Raw genomic sequence first — 21,999 nt, 5'->3', positions numbered from 1 at the left:
GTATGCACTTCAACAGAAAAGTAAATAAATAAATAAATAAATAAAAAAACGCCTATCTCGATGCGCGGGAAATTTATTTCCAGAAATGGTAAGGAAAAGCATTTTTCTTCAATCGCAGTACGCCTCGAGATCGCCTATTTCGATGCGTAGAAAATTTCTTCCCAGAAATGGTCAAGAAAATCATATTTCTTTGATCGCAGTTGAGAAGAAATATCATTTCAAATGGGGTTCTCTGTAGGAAATTTATTGACCAATTCAGTCAAGGGATTTCTTTACTTTTCTTGAGCGAAACAGCATACTTAGCTTTAAGCCGTATTTGCTGCTGATCAAGAATCGCTGAAGACATTTCTCGACAATTGCTTGCAGAAATTTTCTGCAGGGACTCCAGTTTTAACTGACGTTTCGTTTCAATTGCGTACTGCGATCAGAATAAAAGCCCTTCCTTGATCGATTCCTTGCAGAAATATTCCATGCATCAAAATAGGCCTAGAAATTACTTTTCAGCTATAAATCAGGCTTTAAGAATGCCTTCAACATCTTCCTCGCAATTTCTATTTATTAGGTGTTCCCTTAATAGACAGTCCCCTATAGTCGCACTAGTGCCTTTTCGCGCCCGTTTTGCTATAAATCGTTGCAAAATATTTTTGGCATGAATATCAGGTGCTATTTTTACTAAGTACCTACCACTTCCTGATGGAGCACAAATATCAATGCAACCTAACGGGCATGAACGTTGTTTGTCGTATCTATTGTCGATTTGTGTTTTGTGAAGTTTTTTGCGCTAAAGAATGTTTATTTCTATGAAAATATTGTAAAATTTCAAAATCATGTACGGTGTAGTATTCTTGCTTTAGCTTTGATCACCGTTTACTTAATGGTTTTCAGTTTATTGGTGCTTTTCGGTGATGGTTTAAACCATCACCGAAATGCACCAATAAAATGAAAACCACGGTGTAGTATTGCGGCGCTCATTTTAAATCCACGTCCAGCGGCGGCGGTAACGCGCAGATAATATGCGCGCAATTTAAACGCAACGTCAAATTCCAAGTAGGCTTGGATTGTTCCGTTCTGGCAAGGACGCAAATGTTCCAAAGTTGACAAATCTGAAACATTTGTTCATTTTTATTACCACTGCGACGGTATTTTGCGACGGTTATTCAGTAGGCTTCAATGATACCAAAGCTTCTTCTGACTGGAAAGGAAAGGATGGTTTACTGTGTTACACTTACAATGCGTGTAAATTACTGCCGCCGTTAGCGCACGGTTATGAGGCCCACAATAGAACACATTTTCCTATGGGAAGCGTGCGAGTGGTCATCGGTTTTTCAGTTCTGTCGCCTAGACGGTAAAAGATACCACTTTGGCGTCTATGGACGAAAGTTAAAGTATGGATTGATGAAACAAAAAATATTTTTTTGAAAATTTTTCATAATACAGACGATAGTTTTTTCGCTATTTTTCCGACAATTTTCTCCATGGTGAAAAATTTTCCGAGAAATGTTTTTCTTTTTATATTTTTAATAGATTGCTGAGAAAATTTCTTCCGATTTCACTAAAAAACTTTTGTTCTACGATGTATAGTTTAGGAGATATGAATTTTCAAAGTTTGAGGTATATAGAAAAATCGTGAAAATTCATCTAGAGTTTTCCGGGAAAATAGGCCACTATAATTTTTTTGAATTTCACTTTTGGTCATGTATCCACGAGCTCTACCTGTGGTGAAAATTTCATGCAAATCGGAGAACCTCCGGCCCAAACCTGTCCGATAATTTAAAAAAATGCCCAACGATGATGACTTTTCATCTTGCATTTCAAAGTGATAAAACTCAGTCTTGATAGTTTATATTAACTTGAAAAAGTAACACTGTACGCGCTCACATGCATAATGTATGCTGATACTTTTTTCAGCTGTGTCAGTGCAAAACCAACTGATTTTCTTTGATTCGGAATCGAGAATGAATTAGTAACAATCATCAATAACGCGTACAAATTTCGATGACGGCCTACTTCGCCTTAATCCATTTAGAAATTTATCAAGTAGTTTACTCCAGGGATTACTTTAAAAATTCCATGTCTAGTTTCAGAAATCCTTCCCGGAGATCCGGATTCGGTCACTGTGGCCACCGGGAACCTGTTGCATCTGAAAAAAGTCCCTTTGCAAGCTGTAGCTTCGTAACTAAACAAGTAATCTGAATCGTCCTCATATTGTTGAATAGGTATTCACGTGGACTGTGAATAGAGATTCTCAAATCCCTTAGTTATTCATACCCGGTTCCGGACACCCGGAACATCCGAAAAGTAAGTTTCCATCGCAATTTTGTGTATGTAATTCATATCGATTGATGGGTATTTTGGCATAAAATTTCTCTGTAATAAGGAACCAATTGCCGGCGCATATCCTCTGAAAAAATCGGTCCGGACCACTGGATCCCAATAACCCAATATATTTCATGACAACTGTGGAGATGCAGAGGTGTATACACAGCAAAAAATAATGTAATTTGCATCGACGTAAATCATGCCAATGTAATAAAAATTCGACGTAACCGCTTATTTCAAGTGCAAAATAACATCTCTTTAATGTTATATTACATCGCTACTAAATTACACTGAAAAAACTTTACCATATTTCATCACATTGAGTTTGTGTAATATTCACATCCGAAATATATGAATATTACACAGAAACAGCTGCAACCAAGTCATTCCGACAAACTTTAGTGATATTACACAAACTCAATGCTATTTCGCATGCGATACGAATACAATAATAAATCTCGCAACACTGCCCACTGACACTGCTCGGTGGTTTCGGTCGAAGTGTCATGGCGGCTTCTACGCGCGTCCGCGATCGCTTCTTTCATTTGTAATTATTAATAGTTCCGGCTTTAATAAACATAATAACTTGATTCAAAGGTAAGTTACAAGTAAATTAAACATTCCTTCAGGAGTTATTTTAGTAGTTTTTCTTCCAGAAGACCCCCCAGGACGTCATCCAGAAGTTACTTCGAAAATTCCCCCAGGAGTGTCCTCAGATATTTCTCCAGGAGATATCACGTAAGTCTACGAACAAGACGATTTGGGTCCTTCGCAGAACATCCGAACTGTGCTGAGCAAGACCAGTACCGACATGAGTCAGCTGGCGCAATATGTGCTCGATGACGAATACGTAATCATGTCCGGAACAACCGTCAAACCGCAGGAGAAACCCGTGGCCCCTATCATTCTTCGCGCACAGAAGTCAAGAAGCAGCTGGAAGGACCACGGAACGATCACCGTCCGACTGCAGAAAATGTACGACGAAGTCTGCCAGCGGCTCAAATAGAAAGAGAAGGAATTCGAAGGAACGCTGTCGCTGCTCAAGAAGGCCTTCAAGGACGAACGCTCCGAGCGGTTGAAGGTTCAGGCCAACGAGTACAAGAAGATTGTAGCCAACCTGGAAACGCTGCACGTGCCTCAGTCCAAGGATAAGCGAGTCGAACAGCAGAAGCAGGAGATCACCACCAGGAACCACGACTGGATAATGTCCCTCGTCCGCAGCGCAGAAATGCCCGTGACCCGGACCCCGGATCATCGACCACGAGAACCAACAGAAGCGCAATCAGCAGCAGATCAAAACGAAAGCTGAACAGCTGGCGTGCGAAATCATGGGCGAGTATCTGAGCAGGAAGCCTCACCGTGTGGTTCGGAGGGGGGGGGGGGGGGAGGGACTTTGCGGTATTCCCTTCGACCGAGCTGACTTCGTTTTTCAAAATGAACATCTAAGTTGTTTAAGTGCGAATGGTAAGGTAAGATTTGCTGTTTTGGGAGGAAATGTTAAAAGTTATAAACATTTCCTTTTTACTTCTTTGAATATTAATCGTGTTGCGGAACACAGATCCCCCTATGCAGCGATTCGCAAGCAAGCTATTTCTTGATCGCATGTGATTGTTTTAGTACTAGTCGGAAACACGATTCCTAATTCCACACTTGAAGCTTACTTATTGATGTTTCCAGTTTAATTTCTTTGTGTTATTTATTGCAACACTGGAGGTAGGTATAACAGAACCTTCAAAGATTCCTCCAATAATTCTATTAGGAGTCCATTCAGACTTTACTTCAGTGATTCCTTCAGGGATTCCTCCAAGAACTTCTCAAGGATTTCTTTCGGCAATTTCTCCAAGCGTTCCTTCAAGAATATCTTCAAGATTTTACTGACGAATGGAAGGGAATTAGGAGTTCCTTCAAAAAATTTCTCTAGAAAATACCTCTAGTAGGTACTATAGTAAAATAGTACTCTAAAAAATCCTGCAGAAATTTTAATTAAATGCATACAAAAGTTTCTTACCCTAGATCCTCAAGTAATTTCTTCAGGAGTTCGGACAGTAATCTCTCTAGCAGTGGTGCATTTGAACGCGTTCAGTTCGCGTTCCAGTTCAGTTTATTGAACGGGCGATCAAGTAGGCTTGCTCATTGTTCAGTTCAAAAATTTGAACCCTCGAGAGCAGAAAAGTGAACGCAGATTGTTTTGACACATTTCACGCCATCTCACCATGATAATGTTGACTTTAAGGTGCTCAAAGTAAGAAAAAGCACATTGATGTATGATAAAATTGAATGTATCATCAATTCAAGAAATGTTTTTCAGGTAAAACATTAAATTCATGCTTCAATTACAATTGTAATGATTTGCGATCTGAACGGGCCGTTCGAGAGCAGCGGCATGCTCTGGCTCGAGAGTTCAAAGTTTACTGCGTTCTCGTGCAAAAATTGAACTTGCTCCGTTCATTTTTGGCTCGCGTTCAGTTCAAAATGCATCACTGCTCTCTAGGACTTACTTCAGAAGTACATGGAGGAATTCCCTCGGCGTTCGTTTGAGGATTCCTCCAGGTGTTCCTCAAGGATTTTTTTAAGGAGTGCCTCCAGGACTTCTCCGGGAGTTTCCTAACGAATTCCTTAAGGTTTTCTCCTAGGAGTTCATGAGTTTCTAGGAGGGGGATTTCTCCAAAAATGCATTTAGGAGTTTGCAGAAATTCGTACCAAAGTTCTTCCCGTTTTTTTCCCTGTGCTTGGGATTATACTTTCCAGGGAGCGATGATTTTAGATATTCAATCGCTGTATTTTGTAGTGTTGATTAGAGGTTGCATGAACTTCAATACAATGGCAAAGTTTACGGTTACCATTTCATTTATACTCCAGGAAAATATAATTTGTAACTGGTGAGAAGAGTACACACTGAGGGTTGGTTATGAGCACAATCAGACCCTTAAATGTGCAATGTGGGTTAGTATATAGGAATGCCATTGACGGTTTGTAATCTTCTACGAGGTTTTTCAAGACCCAACAGGGCGCGTGCACCGGGTTGCGGATAAGAGCATAGAGTATCTACTTAATATAATAGAGCAAAAAGCCGTTCTATGATTAGGTAATGTTTAGCGATCGCCTATGGTGTTCTAGTACTATAGGTTGGTTGGTTTGACTTTATTAACGAGATTTTTAGCCCTGGGCTAGTTCATCTCGGGACCAACGGCTTTACTTCCCTTCCGAAGGAAGTCGTCACTATAACTTTTTACGTCATAAGTGACTATGTCGGGGATGGGATTCGATCCCAGGTCCTCGGCGTGAGAGGCGAGTGTTCTAACCACTACACCAGGTCCGTCCCCTTCCTAGTACTATAAAGTTTTTCACTCCCTGTGAATTCTGGCCTTGATACCAGGGACCATCGAGTTAGCCATGAAAACCAACTTTTACTGTGGTTCTCTAATTCGATATCGAGTAATGGAGAGTTAACTGTATCTGACTCATGATCCGAAAGGCTCAGCTATGCTGTAAAATCGTTATTTTGAAACTACTCATATAGGGCAACGGGGGCAATATGAGCCATCCCGGATTTGACCTCAAAAACAGGATTTTAATGTCTAGTGTCACGATGATCTGGTAAAGGATGCTTCAAATAGCCACCACAAAAAAAAACCGGAAAATAATGAAATTCCTGTATAAGTTCCATAAGAAATGTCTGCATGAGTTTCTTTAGATATTTAGTTTCTTCAGTAATTCCTCAAGGATTTCTCCGGGAGGTCCTTCAGGAATTCGTCCCGAAGTCCCTTAAGGTGAAGATGAATCGAAGCCAAAATTCAAATTTTCAAGAGCACAAATCTGGAGAACCAAACACCCGTTTGAGCTGAAAATTTAATCGATTGGTCACCACCAGCCTGTGACCAATCGATTAAGTTTTCAGCTCAAACGGATGTTTGGTTCTCCAGATTTGTGCTCTTGAAAATTTGAATTTTGGCTTCGATTCATCTTCACCTTAAATACAGGGTGTCTACTACCTGGAAAAAACTGGAATTATCAGGGAATTTTATTAAACCTGGAAAAAACCTGAAATTCTCAGGAAATTTCGGCCACTGTCAGGGAAATTATTTTGAATCAGTAATATATGGTAGAATATGTCCTGTGGCACTTAATCTTTTAAATCAAAAAAATTTCGGCTGCGCCGCTATCAAAACACTGTTTAAGGTGCTCATTCCTTTTTTTTAGATGTTTCAGTATTAAACATGTTTAAAAAAGGACATTCCTAAGGTTTGTCGGTCTCTTTTTAAGTCTTGGGGGCGATCCATTAATTACGTAAGTCAATTTTCGGGGTTTTTCAACCCCCCTTCCTCCCATGGTAAGATTTTTTGTATGAAAATTAAAAATAAATTGTATGGCACGTAAGAAATCTCAAACCCCCTTCCCCCCATAAACCCTTACATAATTAATGGACAGCCCCTTGGTTACTATTCTAAAGCAATTCTCTAAAAAGTTTATTTTTTGTAAGGCCTCTAAAGTCCCTATTCAAATTAAAATAGTTTTCGAAGGTATTTTTTTGTGTTTTATCCAGTGAATCCTGATGCTACATTTTATAGGCTCCAGTAAAACCTTCAGAGTCTATTACGCGACCATTCAACAAGTTCTTAATGATATTTTTCTTAGATCCCAAGGAATGCTTTAGGAATTCCAGATGCTTCAAACGGGTATATTGGAGAAAGTGCTAGGGAAATCAATGGAAAAACCAACGGATCCTATTCTTGGCACTTTTGATTCACTTCGGCAGTGGGGTTTTTTGAAAGCCACTGAGCTTATATTTGGCCACAATATGCGTCATATTGCATTGCTTCTTATTGCAAAGTTTCAGACGATTCGGCCGGGAAAAATCCCCCATGCTAAAGTGAATCATGGAATTACCCAAGTAGCTCTGCACCCTACTTATCAAAATATGGCAAGGAGTAAGAAAATATCGATGTTCTTAGTCTATTCAAATGAAAAACTAAACTCTAATGAAAACAAAAACCAAAACGACCTTCAGAGAAGTATTCTGCGTACGTCGCTGTTGTCCATAAATATGAACCCCATTTTAAGGTAAAGGATATTTTCATTAAGCTCGAATAGACTATGTCTTTCATATCTGATTTTGATGATTAAAGTCACTTTTGATCATTTGATAATAAAAGCTGTTTTTCAAGGTAATTAATTAAAAACTACCAATATTTTTTTCTTATGTTGTATACACTTTGAGCAAAACACAAATATTTTTTTTTAATTGAAGTGAAAAACACTTCGTAATTTATCGTAAGAATTTTTTGTTTAACTGTTTCAGAGCTGAAAATAAAATTTTAGTCAAGTAAAATTAACTGAATTTCTTGAACTTGGAATGATTTTTGTAAACCTGGAAATATCAGGGAAATTTATTTCTGTACATGAGTAGACACCCTGAAATAGTTCCTCAAGGAGTTCTTTAAAGATATCCTAAGAAATGTGTCTAGGAGCTCCTGAAGGGCTTCTTATCAAAATTTACCTAAGAGTTTCTTTAGAAGATGAAGAATTGCACCAGGGGTTTTTAAAGAATAAGATCTATTAAACATCAGTCAATTGAACCATGAAAGGTCGCTAGAGGGTTCGTCCCGAGATTCCACCATAATGGATCATTAAAATAATCAAAACGGCCGCTATGGAAAGCATAGATAGCGCCACCGTAGCCTTGTGTGTTTGGCAGAACAGCAATGCTGTCACAATGTTAAATCCCATATACAGTGGCGCCTTTGTTTTGATGCGGTGAGCACTTGCAAAAACTACATTCAATGATCCATTAAAAAAAACTGGTTAGAGAATTTATTTTTGAAGATTTTTAAGAAGTAGTTCCTTTAAGAATGCGTCTCGGAGGTCCTTCAGGAATTCTTCTAGGACTTTTTACAAAAAAAATACCGAGGAGTTCCGTTATAAGATGCTTCACGGAATTCCTCCAGGATTTCCCTGTGGAATTCCACCAAGAAATTTGTTCATCCCTTGAAAGGGATTCCTTCAGAAATTCTATCACGAGTTTCATCAGAAAGGGGGATCTGCCTGGATTTTATCAAACAATTCCACCAAGAGTTTTTCATTAATTTTTACACGAATTTCATCAAGAAATCGACAAGTAGTTCCTACAAGAACTGTAAAAGAAATAACTCTAGAAATTCCTCCAGGACTTCCTCAAAAAAATTACGCGGGATCCAGGAATACCTCAAGAAATTCCATAAAAAGTTGCTTTGAATAATACCTTCCGGAATTCATCTAGGAGTTCCCTAGAAATTTGTCCAGGAGTTTATCCAGTAATTCTATTAGGGATTCATTCAGAAATTCATCCAGAAGTTTCTTCGAGAATTTCTCTAGGAATGCCCCCAGGAGTTCCTCTAGGGATTCTGTTGAGAAGCTATTCCGCTAAGTGTGGTCTTAGCGTCCAGATACTAGCGAGGCTGTCCCGTCCATAACCGATTGAAAATCATTTAGGTAGAAAGAAGGTTGTTGCAGAAGTTGTACCTATCACCCAGACAGATACTGACTGATACCTCAATCAGCATTCTTTTTATTCAAACCAGGTATTTACAATTCAACACAATCCACAAATATCATATCTCTCTCAACGAATATTCCATACTTTTACCTACGATGACGCATGCTTCTCAACCGATTCTTATACCTAGGTGCGACAGGTGCGATAGCAACAGATTCCACTAAGATTTCCTCAGGAATTCCACTATAAGTTCATTCATAAATTCCTCTAGAGTTCTTCTCAAAATTTCTCTAGGTATTCCATCTTTGGAACAGAACTCCAAGGTTCTCCATGGTGTATCTCCAGGAGTTCTGTCAGGAATTCCACCAGTATTTCTCTCAAAACTTGCCAGGACTCAAAATTGCCACAGGAATACAACTCCCTTGCTACAGGCGTTTCTTCAGGAATACAGGAATTCCTAAAGAAAACATGAAATTTCTTAAGGAATTCCTTTCCAAATTGATTAAGGACTTTCTCCAGAAATTTGTTCAGAAGTTTAGGAATTCCTCAAGGAAGTTGCTCAAGAAATTCTACCTCGAGATTCCTCTGGAATTCCTTTTGTTTTTGCCCCAGAAATTCCATTAGAAGTTATTCTCTAGGAATTTCACATTAAATTGCCTAAAAAATATCCTTAAAGAAAAAAGTCTCTTTCCTTGTATGTTCAACAATTTCTCGAAACTAGCAAGTGTACCCTAATGATCGATCTCAGCGTCTTACTTTTCATAGTCATTTTTATAGTGAATATTTAAGATTAAAGTTACCTTAGGTTTCTATTACATTCTCCTACAAGATTCACTTTTCGGTGGCAAATGCAATGCTTCACAACGCCTACTTTCTACTTGTAAATTTTGCGAAAATTTACCGTTGTTACAAAGGAGGTATTTCTTATTATGGCAATGTAAAAATCATATTAAAATAAGATTGTCGCCACTTATTTCTACTAGTCATTTTCCTCAAGGTAATATTCCCTACGTCGTACATGATATCGTTATAGTAAGACCGTTTCTCGCTAGCTAATAGTAAGAGTGGCTACGGATCATCCTGGTTAGCAAAAGGCAAACTAATCGTCACCAATAGTATTAATGTCCACTTCGAATAGATTAATTATTTGAAATGGGCATCAATTCTATCAATGACGCAGAATGTCCGTTGGATCACATCCGAGATATTATTGCGTCTATGCCATTTGAATTATGACGCGGCTTTAAGCAAAAAATGCCAAAATGTGATACCACCGCTACAGGTTACGCCTTTGGTTTCCATCATATGGGCTAATGGATTATGCCCTCCCATCGCGGCAAGGTCGCATAACCAAGGGGAGGGCTCTTGGATTTCTTTCCAGTATTTCTCCAGGAGTTTCTATAGGTTTAACCAAGTTTCAAGAGTTCCTTCAAAAGTTCCTCCAATTTTTCTAGCAGTTTCCAGAAATTCATCCAGGAATTCCTCCATAAGTTCCTCTATAAGTTCCTATGTATGGAGGCTTATTTATTTATTTATCTATTTCGTCAATCAAATTGTAGACTACATGTTTGCTTAATACTATGTTGTATTATATCTAAGGGAATTAAAATATTGCCTAAGCTTAGTTCGCGACATGGTCAAATCAATTTCTGTGTAATGCTGGTTATAAAGAGACATCATTTGATTTATTGGTCCGAACTTGGCATAATTAGTTCGATGATTGTTTGATGCGAACAAATTCCGATTCCTCAACTGTCTGGCGGGCGTGTAGAAATTCAAACTAGATAAGAGATTGGTGGAATCAATACGATGCGATACTATATCATTGACAAATGAAATCATGGCTAATTCGCGACGCTCCTTTAAAGTTTGGATGTCAATAAGCATGCATCGAGCCTCGTATGATGGCAGTGGAAACGTTGTCCAGCCTAATTTGCGTAAGGCATATAAAAGAAATTGCTTCTGTACTGATTCGATTCTATCCTCATGTGTTTTCATATGTGGGGACCACACAATACTACAATATTCTAAAACTGATCTTACATAAGCAATGTACAAGGTTTTAATCGTATATGGATCCCGAAAATTGAAGCTAAAACGCTTAATAAAGCTTAACATATTGGTTGCTTTATGGACAATAGTATTATAATGGTCAGTAAATGTAAGTTTAGAATCTAATATAACACCTAAATCTCTAATCTTATCGCACCTTTGAACGTCTTGATTTTCTAAAAATACAGTAATCTGTGGTGTATTACGTTTTCTGCTATATGTGATTAGATTACATTTTTTGACGTTTAATTTAAGTAAGCTTTTACTACACCATTTATCAAATATACTTATTTCATTCAGATAAATGTCGCTCTCTTTTTTGCTATTGATTTCCATAAAAAGTTTCATATCGTCAGCATAAATAAGAATTTTAACATGTTTTATCACATATGAAATATCATTAACAAACAATATGAATAACAATGGGCCTAAATGTGAACCTTGGGGAACTCCTGATGTAACATGAACAGGTTTAGATAGTTTTCCCTCAAATCTTACTATTTGTTGGCGATCTGTTAAATACGATTCAATCCAGTTGAGGAGTTTCATTGCAATTCCCATTTTATTTAGCTTAAAAATCAACATAGGAATATCTAATCTGTCAAATGCTTTACTAAAGTCGGTGTAAAGTGATTCGACGTGGTTACCTCTATCCATTGCATTTAAAGTGTAATTAACAAATTCCAAAAGGTTCGTTGTAGTAGAACGACCTTTAAAGAAACCATGTTGTACATTCGTTATCCTATGTTTTATTTGGCTAAATACTTTTTTATTAATGATTGATTCAAATAGTTTTGGAATGGATGAAATAATAGCAATTCCACGATAATTTCGAATATCAGATTTTTTACCAGACTTGTAAATGGGTATAAGAAATGACCTTTTCCATTCTTTTGGAAATCTGCCCTTTTCAAGTGACATGTTGAACAGCCAAAATAATGGTGCTGTAAATTCATTGGCTAAGTTTTTCAGTAAAGCAGGTGGGATTCCGTCAGGCCCTGATCCTTTGGAGGAATCTAAATTCTTCAGTCCTGTTAAAATGTCTTGTACCTGTATTTGACTAACGCCTACATCGGTTGTAAAATCAGGAAAACTAGAAAAGTGCTCAAAATCACGGTCATTATCCGAGAAGTTTGTATAAGTCTCTTGGAAAAAATCAGCAAAGAGATTACAAATGTCATCTTGATTATCTGCTACTTTATCATCCAATGTCATTTTAGATGGAAAGTTGTTAGACTTCATCTTAGTTTTAACATAATTGAAGAAATTCCTTGGGCAAGATTTTAAATCATTTTCAATTTTTGTGTTGTACTCTTCAAGTGCAGTGGATATGGCCTGATTAAGTTGGTTGACAATATACAAATAATTTTCTAAACTTTCTTGAGTTTTTTGTTGTCTGTAAATTTTATGAGCCTTTTGCTTACGATTTTTCAAATTTTTTATTTGCTTATTAATCCAAACAGGATTTTTTGACCCATTCCTACGACGTCTCCTCAGGAGTGGAACATCCATCTGAATAATTTCCGACAAAATTGAATAAAAACCCGTAACTGCATACTCCAAATCTTCCTGATTTTTCAAAACGGATTGCCAATCTATACTATTCAATTTCTGTTTGATGCCGTTATAATTGGCGTTTTTATAATCAAAGAAATTCTCAAAGTCATAGTAGTCGGAATTATGATAATTATGAACAAAGATTGAGTACTCGATAGCTGTATGAAACGCTTCATTTTTCCATAGTGGAGAAAGAGATTCGTTCACACAGAAATCTTCCATTATGTTTGAGAATAAGAAGTCCAAATAACAGTTTTGTCGGTTTTTCACATGATTGATTTGATTTAAACCTAAAAATGCAGCTCTTTCAAAAATAAGTTGTAATGATTCGTTTTCACCAACAACCGGCAGCAGAACATTTTCGTTTTCGGAATCACGAATAAAATCAGCATTACGCTGATTAAAGTCGCCATAGATATGCACTTTGAATTCTGGAGAAAATTGCGACAAAATTTCTTCAGCGGTTTGAAAGAAAATTTCATATGATAATTTGCAAGCATGGTCTGGCGGAAAATACACAGAAGCAAATATATGTGTTTCACCGGCGATATGTGCTTTTACCCATACGTGTTCAAACTCTTTATATTTTGATGAAACAATTAATTCTGAATTGAATTTCGAAGATATTGCAATGAGAACTCCCCCACCAGACATTCTTTGGGTAAGAACCAGATCGCGATCATCTCTAAATACATTAAAATCATTACCAAAAACTTCTTCACTCTTAATTTTTTCGTTCCAACTAGTTTCAGTACCCAAAACAACCGAGAAGGATGAAGTTACTATTCTTTTATAAATTTCGTTCATTTTTGATGCACTCCTCATGCGATTGAAATTTTGGCAATATACCAAAATTTCGGTAGCTTCTGAAGAAGTTTTTGGAAACACACCCCTTTGCACAGCATTACTTGAAATTCCAGATCCTTCATTAGACACATCGTTATTATTTAAAATATTACCTAGAACAATTTGTTGAATATCACCCACTATTGGATCGTCATGGTCTACGTCTGGAGACTGCGTCAGGTTGAGCGTAAACGGCTGAGAAGTCATCAGGTCCTGGTGAGCATCGGTTTCCGCACAATTAGGCCGGAACAAATTTAAAATTTTACTTTTGTCTCCCCCCCCTTCAAAATTTTCAAAAAGTCAGAAGGGGAAAATAAATAAAATATCACAGACAAATAGACGTAACAGCTAGAACAATTATCAATTTAAAACATAGTCACATGAACATTTACGCCTAATGCTAAAAATACTTCATTTGGCCAACCGTGAACTAGGTGGCGGTAGTGAGCAAACGTCAAACTCTAACAAAAGTGATGCGAGCGCCACGAGTGGCCCGTCGGCCATCTAAAAAATATTAGAATTGGGCGCTATTCTGCTGTACGATGAAAACAAGAGTGTTACGTCTGTTTGTTTGTTAAAATATCGTATTTTCAGTGTAAATTTTCATTATTCATCGTGTTTTTAGCTCGCTTTGTAATTCGTCTTAACTGTATTATATAAGATAACAGGTGTTATTGGATTACAAGTCCTCAATCTGTTTGTTTTACTGTAACAGTGTGGCCTATGAAAATAGATTTTTTGATGATTTACATCAATTCTTCTTCTTCTTGGCATTACGTCCCCTTTGGGACAGAGGCTGCTTTTCTCAGCTTAGTGTCCTTATGAACACTTTCACAGTTATTAATTGAGAGCTTTCTTTGCCAATTTTCGCATTCGTATATCGTGTGGCAGGTACGATGACACTTAATGCCCAGGGATCTTACAATCCTTACCATAAAAATAGAGTTCGGTGAAATTTTCAACTTTCTAGGTGGTGATTTGAAGGTGGCCCAAAGACTATGTTGGTTTATGTGGTAATAACTATGGAGAAATGTTGAACAATGTTCTAAGCAAGTTAGTACTGGAATGTAAGTACAAATTTATCATACCATAGTAAAAACTCATTCTTCAAACCATAATAAAGAAGTTTGTTGAAGAGAGCAATTCAATCCAACCGATAGGAGAAAAGATATTCAGGAGTTTGTTAGCTATTATTTAGCTTCACAGCCCTACAAACATCTACAAAAATCCCAAACAAAATTTGCTCAAAATGCATTTGTTTCTTCAGCAACTTCCTTCATTAAGACTTGAAGAATAAGTTTTCCCTATGGGATGATATGTTTGTACTTACAGTACTAACGTAATTAAAACATTTTTCAGAATTTCTGCATATTGATTTTCATATAAACCTACATAGTCTTTGGGCCATCCACCACCTAGAAAGCTGAAAATTTCACAGAACACTATTTTTATGGTGAAGATTATAAGAAAGATATGAGAGATTGGATTTTCAAACATTTTTAAAATTTGAATCGCCCTAATGTTACATACATGTTGGACCAAATTGATACAATCTAAATATGATTTCAAGTTACATATAAGTACAACATTTTCGCAGTCTTCTTGAAATCGGTAATAGCTAGAGTACAATTTGAAAGCCGTTTTATTAAAAATGTTATGCCATCAATGTTACGAACAATTAAAAAATATCGTGTTTGATATTCAAACATTTTGATTTGACGGTTATATGTGGCAAAACATGGTTTTTCACCATATGAGAATAAAAAATGATGCATTTCCCTGAATTTACATTTTATTATTTTTTGTCCCCCCCCTCGACACATTTTGATGGAAGGTGACAAAAGAAGATTTTAAGATTTGTTCCGGCCTTATTGTCGTCATAATTTGCTTCCTCTGGAGAGAGCGTCAGTTCTGGCGAAAACACGTGTGTCTACAGGGGCACTCTACGTAGGATGATGGAGTTGAAAAAGTTCCTTGTGGCATGTTTCGTGAAGTTGTGGGGGCGCTTGGTTGGTAGGGATTCATGGTTTCCCTTTTTTCAAATTGTATCGTTGGTTGGTAGTTTAGCGGTGGACGTGAAAACTGATTTTTTGCTGCTGCAAGTAGCTCACGATCGGGTGGAAGGTGGAAAGAGTTTGCATTATTAGCAGTGGCATTCCTGCGATTGCCGAAAACAGTACGGCGGGAGTTCATAGAATTTAAGCGGAGAGGGGTATTGACAGAACTGTTGTTGCAAACGTTGTTTACATTACAACCCAAACTGTTGGTTGTAGCATTGCGTGTCACGTTCCGCTTACGTCGCCTTCTGGCCTTCTCGGCCTGCTTTTGCTGATTCAATCGGTGGAGTTGGCGTTTGTCGTATTCCGCCCAATTCGCTTTCCATACTTTCCTCGTGCCTAAAGGCCCAAACGCAATGATAGCGGAACGGCAACGGAATGCGGAACCGGTTCGCCAGTATGAATCACACCATCTCGACTGAGCTGACAACGGATGAAATTGAACCAACACTGAATCGACAAGCTTGTTGTAGTTCACGCTGGCGAACCGGTTCCGCATTCCGTTGCCGTTCCGCTACCATTGCGTTTGGGCCTTAAGAGTCGCCAGCCAGAGTTGTCTTCTTTGTTTTTATTTGATTCAGAATTTAAACTGGGCGGTGAACCTGCGGTACCGGAACTCGAACCAGAGTTTACATCAGCAGTTTCAGCCAACTCTTGTAATAGGCTTGGCGGTGACTCATCTTCCGCAAATCGGTCTCTGCCAATGCTAGCATTGTGTTCGTTGCAATGAGCAGCCATCTCAATGGTTAGGCTACTCAAAGACTGAACCTCGGTACAGATCTTTTTTAATTCATCAGTCAGATCTACCGTCAAAGCCTCTACAAAATCTTCAATATGTTGTTTTGAAGATTTCATTGAAATATCTAATAGACCAGTCAAATGGTTTTTTAATGCAATCAAATCGTTGCTGGGCATATCATTCCTATATTCTGAATGCTTTTCGGCCACACGCGATAATACCGATACAGCATTTGACACGCTCGCCGATGTGCTATTATTAATGCACAACACCGATTCCTTCAGTTGATGCTCAATTTGGTCAAATAAATCCCCCATTGCACTAAGTTTTTTAAGATCGGCGGCTACTCGAAGATTGGCGTCAGTTTGTGCTCTAATTGAATCGATTAGCTGCTGCTGTTGATGGAGCACTTTGCGGGTGTCAATTCCGGTTTTCAAATTATGCTGGCAATCGCCGCATAGAGGTACCATATATGATAAAACAAAGTTCTCCTGATGGCGTTGCACACCAATGCATGCCGCGTGGTAATTTTTAAAGCAGAACTCGCACTTCCATAGGAAGCGATCGTCACTGATATTGCATGATTTAACACTGCACTGCATTTTTACCGGTCGCGCGCGATGTTTGTAAACAGCAAAGAAAAAAATTAAAATAACTACGGAGCGCTTAAAAATGCGTCTACACCCGACGACTGACTCAACTGAATATCACACCTTTTTTATCGAGTATTCTGCGAAAGATTACATCATATTTTTAGTTCGAATAGAAGATTGATTGAGAGTTCTGGGTGTCTACTACCTGGCAAACCTGGAATTATAAGAGGATTTTTTTCAACCTGGAAAAAAACCTGGAAATCTCAGAGAATTTCGGCTACACTCTGGGGAATTATTTTGAAACTGTAATATATGGTAGAATGTCGTTTTATGACACAAAATCTCTTGAATCGAATTTTTGTTTTGGCTGCGCCGCTATCAAAACACTAGTTAACATGTTCAGTCCTTTCAACGATTTTTTTTTTTTTTTTTTTTTTTTTTTTTTTTTTTTTTTTTTTTTTTTTTTTTTTTTTTTTTTTGTCGGTAGCGATAGGGGTAGTACTGGCACTCTTAATCTGCCCTAAGCTCCTTCCCAGCATTTGCTTTTATAAGCCTCTATTGCGTTCATCACACAGACGTTCCTAAGCAATGTTGCTCAAATGGTCACTGTGTACGCTAGCAGCAATCAGCCCTTGCCGTAGTTTTGCAGTCTAGTAGTTCAAAATACTATCAAACTATGATAAGGCCTGAAATGCTACTAGAGTGGTTAAAGTGAAGAACGAAATAGTTTTATTAAAAGGTCCTCATTCCCCATTTCATTTCATCACTCACTTTCGTCACTTTTATTTTCGACACTATCACGTATATCACCGATTATTACTCATCAACTTTCGTAATACACTTCAGATATACTTTCTATTATATCACTTTTCACATCACACCATTTTCATGTAAATCTGTTAGCATTACCATCTGTTAGCATTACTAAGTAATTTAAAAATATTCAATTTAAATGTATCATTATTTTTGTTGCTGTAGAGTCATTACAATTCAAACTACGATTTAGCACTATGATCAAGAAAGTTACATTAAAAAAAATCAATTCGATCCATTCTTCTGCACTCGCTGTCATTATGTATTAATATTTTTATCATGCACGTTTGAAGAACTAGGCAATTAAGTTTATATTCAGAAAAATGATTGCACAATGTATTATGGCCATTATTAAATTAATAAAGTTCACATCATTATTATTATATTTTTAACAAAACTATCAGAATCACTTCACCTTAATTTTCAAATTTTCATCACTATAGATTTAATTATAAAATCACTATTAGCACCTTCACAATCACTAAATTTAATAACGACGAGTGTAACGCACAGTTCCACCAAACACCCATTCTTATGTTGCATTATAAAACGATTGATCACACGTTGGCTTCAAAACTTAACCACCATTGCTGATTAGTACAAAGGATGCTACAGCTCGTGTAAACGAATTGAAACATCAAACAACCAGCACTGGTTTATAAGTAACTAATGAGCCCTGGCGGTCCCTCCGTTCGAAGAGGACCTGATAATATGCCGAAACATATTAACAGATCCTCCGCCTGAATGCAGCCGTTTCATGATAAATCATGAACCGTTGGAGGTGTGCCAAAGTATTGGGAAGGTGATATGTTTCACAGACGGGTATTATTATGGTGCACCTTCTACTTTGGCACCGTCAAACCCTGTGATCGTGGCCAGGGATGTTCAGTCCTTTCAACGATTTTTAATTATTAAGCATAAAACATGTTTATACAGGGAATTTTAAGATTGCCAAATTGGTAAAAGAAACTATAGCTCCAGTTGGATGTTGTTCATAAGCAGTTGATAAGTTGAAAACATTAAAAAAATATAAAATAAAAACAAAAATATGTTTTTTTTCTATTATATAGAAATAATAAACTTTGCTGGAAAAATAACAACAGGCACGAAAAATAATAGATTTTTCAAGTAAGCAATTTTTTTTAAAGTCTTGATCATTATTTTAATGTAAGTCTCTATTTTCGATAATGGTCTCTAAATTCTCTATTTCAATAAAAATATCTCTAATGTCACTTTTTTGATATGCCTGCAGTGAATTCTAACGCAAAATTCTAGAGGCTCCAAAAAAATTCACAAAAACTATTTGACAACTATTCCACAAAGTTTTATTGATATTTTTCTTAGATATCGCGAGGAATGCTTCAGTAATCCTAGTAATTTCTCCAGTGACTACTTCTTCAATGCTATCAGATACTTCAGAGATGCTACCAGCGATTTTTCAATGGATGCTTAGAGGAATATCGTCAGAATTAGGTACAAAAAACCTAGAGCACTCCAACGCTTCCACAAAAGTTTTTTCCAAAGTTTTGGAAAAAATAGCTTCAACATTTTTCCACAAAATCCTACAATAATTCCTAAGCCGATTTTTTCATTTACTCCAGGCATTTTCATAAGAATTTTTCAAATATTCATCCACTTTTACTCTCAGGAATTGCTCCAAAAATCCTGCAGGCATTATTTGATGATATCTATTATAAACGTTTCCAAGAATTTCTCGATTAATTTGACAAAGGATTCCTCATTAAGTTCCTCCAGAAACTTGTCTTGGGTTGTCTCCAGCATATCATATCTGCTGCGATTGAAACAATTCACAAATATTTTTTCCAATGAAATTGCTCAATCTCCATGCATTCTTCAAAACTTTAGCCAAGGTTGAGGGATTCGGTCCGATTTTTTCCAGATTATTTCTTGAAAACGTCTTGTAGGACATTATTTGAAGATTCTAATTCATTTATATATTTTTGAATATTTTAGGAAGAATTTTATCAAAAATTTAGAAGGTCTTTCAGAGATACTCGTAGGAATCCATCAAGGCGTACTTGGAAATCACACACTTTTGTTTTCAAAATTCAACGCATTTTTTTAAATTTTCTCATAATCTAAAAAATTACCTTGATCTTTTGCTAGATGAAACAATATTTGAAGGCTTCATTAAGCAATCTTCAAAAAAAAAAAAAAAGATTGAGGCGTTCTTGAAGGAATTTTCAATTCTTGAAGCTGCTCTGAATGCTGGAGGAAGTCCTAGGGAAATCAATGGAATATTTTATTGATGGATGATTCCTGATGTGATTATTTATAAAAAATCCAGATTGAATTATTGAAGGTATATATAACGAAATTCATGGAAGAATTACTTAGAAAGTTCGTGACAAATCTAAAAAAAAAAACTCCTGGAGAGATCTGTGGAGTAATATGTGAAAGAAATCTATAAGCAATCGAGCTGTTATACTTGTCGTAATGTCATGAAATGAAAGTCATATCTGACTTCGATGCTTTAAGGTGAAGATGAATCGAAGCCAAACCTCAATTTTTCAAGAGTACGGATCTGGAGAACCAAACATCCGTTTAAGCTGAAAACTTAATCGATTTGTCAATAATCTGGTGGTGACCTATCGATTAAGTTTTCAGCTCAAAAAGGTGTTCGGTTCTCCAGATTTGTGCTCTTGAAATTTGAGGTTTGCCTTCGATTCATCTTCACCTTAAGGCACTTTCAGATGATTTGATAAACATTATTGATTTTCGTAGCTAAGTTGAGAAGCAAGCTTTGCCCCAGTTGAGACGTCACGCCAGAAAGAAGAAGGTTATTCGACCATACCATATATTTTCATTAATTCCAAAGTTAAATGTATTTCTTTGACAAAACTTCGAATTGATACATTTAAAAAACGAAAACCTGTTCTAAGAGTAATTTCAGCTAGTTCTGACAATTCATGATAGTTTGCGTAAAACATCTCTAGGTCTTTTATATTTTCAATAATTGTTTTATATCTGTTTATTCAAACTATTTCAAAATTGAAAACGTTCATAATCCACAGTATTTTAAATTATTCTTTTATATTTTATTCATAAAGTTCTTACGTGAGGTCTTAAAAAAATTGACAATTTATAGCATAAAATGAAATGGTATTCTGATGTTATCAAACTGCATAGATTTTTTGATCGGTGAAAATTTTTTTTTGAAAACGTTGGTTTGGAATCTATAGTTTAAAATCAAATAATTTGAAAATCATATATCAAAAATTTCTACTAAAAATGTCTAAAAATATATACAGTGGGAATTCGCTCGTTGGGGGTCCGCTACATGAAATGACTCGATGGTTGGATGTTCGCTGGTTTGAAAATATTCCAACTAAAAAGCACTCAAATGTCAACAGAAAATGTCAAACAGACTTTGACGTCTGAGTACCGTCGCATTGAAATCTCCATGTATAGAATAAATGCGTATGTAATTTCAACAGTATGACCAGAAGAAAAATTCCTCAAAAATTTCTAGATGAGAAAATTGTTTCAGAATTTCTAAAATTTTAGGTTAAGTTATGGTAGGATAATTTCCTGAAGCGAATTTGTTGAAGCCTAACATTTGGGAATTTTCCTAAATCAAAATTACATTTCTGTGAAATATTCGAAGAAATCTTCCGTTTTACATAACAATACTTCCTCGAATATTTACTATAGACCTGTCGTTTATGTAGAATACTAAAATCCTGGATATGTACATATATAATAATTCAGTATTTTCTTTTCTTTTTTAGATCGGTACGAAAACATGAACGGGTTCTGTTGAAGCTTCCCTGCCATTATGCTCCATCATTTGAATAACTATTCAATGCAACAAAAATGTTATAAATGATGCAATAAAATAATTTATGATTTAAATAACTATGTACTGATGTTTTTTGTTTGAAACATATTTTATCTTTCTACCGTTAAATTCTCTTCAATGGTTGATTAAATTGCTTTTATCAATTCCCAAATTACAATACTAAATAACTCAATCTGCAAGGGAAAACTCGATTTTAAATCATAAATATGATTGAAGATTGAAAAAGGATAAAAAGCAATTTAATCGACCATTGAACAGAATTTGTGATTACTTATTTTTCTTTTCAATCGCTTAGGTTACATAGCTTCCATTTTACATCGCATCGATTACATCGTATTATGTACGTTGAAATTATTACATCGGAAAAATTACATCGGTCGTGTTTATTACACCAATAGCTCGCGAGTACGTCGGGCTGTGTAATATAGCACGACCGAGGGAATGACTTGGTTGCAGCGGTTTCGATGTAATATTCAACAACTTTTTTTGCTGTGTAGGTCTCTAGTACAACATTCCAAACTAACATTTCTTTTCTTCCCCGCTGACCATGCGGATTTAGCCGGCGCTAGTATTGTTTTTTAAATAGTGAGTTCTCGATATGTTCAACTTCGTTTGTTCTGGTCTATCACGGAGTAGCAACTACAAAGCAGTAATTTATATTTCTGCCCATACTTACCAGTTATTAATTCTATAATTTTACACTACATATCATTTTCCTAGTTGCCTGA

The 21,999-nt window shown here is 36.5% G+C and overlaps 1 protein-coding gene and 1 long non-coding RNA gene across 3 annotated transcripts in view; one reads left to right on the top strand and one right to left on the bottom strand.

Annotated features, from left to right (window-relative positions):
- The window catches only part of LOC5570993, a 52,041-nt gene that overhangs the window by 12,664 nt on the left and 17,378 nt on the right, over positions 1 to 21,999 (bottom strand). The gene's annotated exons all lie outside the window — the stretch shown is intronic.
- Positions 3,714 to 21,330, top strand: LOC110678916. The gene is made up of 2 exons (XR_002502044.1): positions 3,714 to 3,783; positions 21,201 to 21,330. It is a non-coding gene; the product is annotated as an uncharacterized LOC110678916 (long non-coding RNA).

The sequence above is a fragment of the Aedes aegypti genome, chromosome 3, assembly GCF_002204515.2.
Source record: "Aedes aegypti strain LVP_AGWG chromosome 3, AaegL5.0 Primary Assembly, whole genome shotgun sequence".
NCBI classification, from domain to species: Eukaryota; Metazoa; Arthropoda; class Insecta; order Diptera; family Culicidae; genus Aedes; species Aedes aegypti.
This window is presented reverse-complemented; position numbering and strand designations above follow the sequence as displayed.